This window comes from Physcomitrium patens, chromosome 4 (genome assembly GCF_059467195.1).
Source record: "Physcomitrium patens ecotype Gransden chromosome 4, ASM5946719v1, whole genome shotgun sequence".
NCBI classification, from domain to species: domain Eukaryota; kingdom Viridiplantae; phylum Streptophyta; class Bryopsida; order Funariales; family Funariaceae; genus Physcomitrium; species Physcomitrium patens.
The window spans coordinates 4,297,038-4,301,004 of record NC_143413.1 but is presented as its reverse complement, the minus strand read 5'-3'; positions in this window follow the sequence as shown (position 1 = coordinate 4,301,004).

The window sequence follows — 3,967 nt, the reverse complement described above, 5'->3', positions numbered from 1 at the left end:
GATAAGCAGGTGGTATAATATTTAATTTTAATAGTATTTTTTTAAAATTCTCAATTCCTATTAATAAAGAGTCTATTTTTTTTATAAGGCTATATATAAGATAAAATAAAATAGACTAAAAAAGTAATATTATAAGTATCTTTGAGTAGAATTAAAGAGTAGTAATATTAAAAATGAACTAAGCAAAACAAAGATTCATACTTAGAGAAGTTTAATTATGAATCAAGTTTAAAACCAAATCTCAAGGCACAAACCACACACCTATGGCAATTGCAGGATTCTTTTGTTGATTTGAAAGCAAGTGTAAAAAAAAAAAAATTTACACAATTTGTTAAAGTGTTAGAATTGAGTGACTGAATAGATATTGACCTTATGAAAGCTTTTTAAAGTCATGGTTATTTTAGGTAATTTGGATTTTTGGGTGATAAAAAAAGGTTTACATTTTTTAAAAAATTATAAAAATTGTAGCAAATCAATAATTAATTTTTTTTGGAATTGTAAATCTACTTTTTTAAAATTTATTTTGTGAATTTGAAATTAATTAAATAATTATTTTAAAGTTTATTAAAATTCAATTGGATCTTAAATAATGAATTTTAAAAATAAGTCAAAATATTTATGATCTTAAGCAATCTACTAATTAGATTAATGTGATTTTTTGTGAGCTAATAGTGAATTTACTTTGTAATAATTTTAAAACATTTGAAGGTAAGTAAACTATGCAATAAAGAGCTATTATTATTGTATATTGATATTAAGGTTGGAAAAAGAGGATGGCCAATACCTAAGTGGCTTAGGAAATTTTTATCTCAATTTGTAAATTTAATTTTTTTTAAAATTTGTATATGTATTTTTAATTAGTACATTGAAGTTTATTCAAATTTTTAAGCAATATTGATGGTTTAATTAATAATTTTTGAGATTTTAAAATTACTAAAAGAATTAATTAGAGTATATTAAAATTTAATTATAATATAATTAGAATATATAAATATTTGATTATTATTTAATTAATATTTTATTAAGTCATATTTAAATTTTTTTAGGATTTTATTAGAATTTACTTAGGATTTAATTAGGATTTTAAAATTTTATTTAGGATTTATTTTAAAATTTATTTTTGTAATATCTTAAAGATTTTTCTATGATCTATTTAGGATTTTTTAGGATTTTTTTAATATTCTTTATAATTTTTTAAAAGATACTTTAGTATTTATTTATGATTCTTTTAGGATTTTTTTAATCCTAATAGTTTTTTTAAAGATTTAACTAAAATTTAGTTAAAATTGTTTAAGTTCAATTGGTATTTATTTCAGATTTTGTTAGGATTTTTAGGTTCTTTATTAGTTGCAAAGTATGAGATTACCTTCCACAAAGAAGTACCTAATGAATCCTCATTCAGGACAACACATAATATGACATTATGGATGTCCATTTTTGTGCCATGGAATATAATTTTAGCCCTATTTCACAAAAAAAAAATTTCGAGTATCAATCTACCTATGTTTATAGTAATCTTTATCGAAATCTACTTCTAACTTTAAGTGAATGTATATAGAGACAAGGCTAAGGTAATCCCAAGCCTTTCCAATGTCTTTCTTTTGTTTTTATCTTAACTCAAGACTCTTTAGCATCTTTGTACTTAGCATTAGCTACTCAAGTTGTTTTTTATTTCATAATTATATATTTTTTTCTTTGATGATATATAATTATATTATCTTTTAATTCTATTTTAGATTTATATCCTTTAAAATTTATCTCATTAAAATTTATAAAGTATTTGTTTTTGAATACTTTTTATTAAAAACATTACTTAGACTACATAGAATTTAATTAAAGTTTTCAATTAGATTTTAAAATTTAAGATTAATTATAATTATTAAAAAAATTTAAACTAAGTAATCATTTTAGAAGTAGAATTATCTAAAGCTCAGACCATTTGAGATCTCATTAATTATTGTTTCAAAATTTCAAAAATTAAAAAGAATTATTTGGATTTTTTTCATTTTTTTATTTTTTTAGAAATCTATTAGAAATTAGAGATTCCAATAAAAAAAAACATCTATCTTCACTTCTATTAAAATTTATAATAACTTTGAATATAATCTTGATGAAAATTTTAACTGTCATATAAAAATTGGCCAATTAGAATACTTTATATATAAGAAATAATATAATATCAACAATTTTTTTTATAAGAAACTTTATTTAATATTATCAATGCATCAAAGAAGATATCAGATTTTTACAAGTATTATCCTAATAAATTTAAAACTTGTCATTAAAGAATATTTTTTCATAAATATGACCTAATAATAGGTAACTTTGAACAAAAGTCTAAGTACTAAGTTGGATATGTATAAAATAAAAATAGTCTAAAAAAATTACTAATATACAATAGTCAATTTTTACATCATTTAATTTTTATTTTTTTAAATTATTTTGCCATTATTATATTAAATTAGAAGATTTTTATAGAATCTCATAGTTTTAAGTTCGAATTTTATTTAATAAATTATCTAAAATAAATTTTACAACAATCATTATCTTACATGCATATTTAAGACAAAGTTAGACCATTCAAACAACAAATACATCTTTAATAATCCGACGTAGAAATCTTTATGAAGATAGTCAAGCAATAATTGTAGTATTGCAATTTAGAAGTTTTCAACCTAAAAGTTAAGACAATTTATTTTAATAAAACTTAAAAGGTCTTCTTTCAAATTAAGTTATAAAAATATATTTTCTAATAACTAAAAATATTAGCTATAGTTGTTGGTTGATAGAGCCAATGCATTGAAAAAATTGATATCTAAGGTTAGTATTTAGCATAAGAATTTTCAAAAAATGATTGAGTTTTATAACTGTAAAAATTACTAGTATTTCCTTTAGAAATTCTTTCAAGTGAATAAATAATTTCATAGACATATAAATTAAAGGAAAATTTAAAACCTTCTAAATTTTTTTACATTCTAATAAATTATTTTAGAATATTTGAAAACCTCGAAAGAAGTATGTAACAGATATCTTAGAAATCAAACTATATTAGATGGTTCTTTTAAGAATTTTCTAGGGTGTCTTAAGAATAAAATCATATTAGATGACTTTCCTAGAAAATTTCTATCATAGCTTAAATAATAATCCTTTTCGAAAGTTTTTTAAATGACTTATTATTATTTGGCCAACAAATCTTTTACATTGTTATTTTGGCAAGGTTTTGAGAACTTAGATAATAAGCCTTTGGTCTTGCAGTTAATATTTAGAATTTTTTTCAAATAATATTTTAAATTATCTTTAATAGAATCTAAATAAAGTTTTAATAAAAAAAATATTTATATATCATCGAAAAGAGAGAAAAAATATAAAAAATCAAAAAATAATAGGAGATGGAAAAGAACCATAATTACTACTCATGGATACTACAAAATCAAAAAAATGTTTAAAAAATATTGAATTAAATGAATGAATAAATAAATAAATAAATTGATTAATAAAACAAAAGTTAAAGTTAGCCATATAAGCTACTAAGAAGGCCTTGTAGATGATTTATAAGGACCACAAGGCTTGTAGTCCAAGTGCCAAGTGCCAAGTTGTAAGTTATTTCTAATGAAACTTCCAAAAAATAAAAAAACTTGTAAGACAAATTTTAATAGCTTAAATCTTGTAGTATCAAATTTCTCTAAAAGAATAATTATTGGTTCCTTAGAAGGTGAGATTGAATTTTTATAAATCACTTAAAGTTTATAAAATTAAAAAAAACTCCTATACCTATGTTTCTATATTAGTTAGTTGTATTGTTGGTTGAGGTTGTGAACAGAAGTGAAAAATAATAAAAATTAATATTCTTAAATTATTTTATATTTATATATAATATTATTTATTTTAATTATTTTTTCGGAAGTATGAAAACTTTAAATTATATATATATATATATATATATATATATAATAATTTTTTAAAAAAT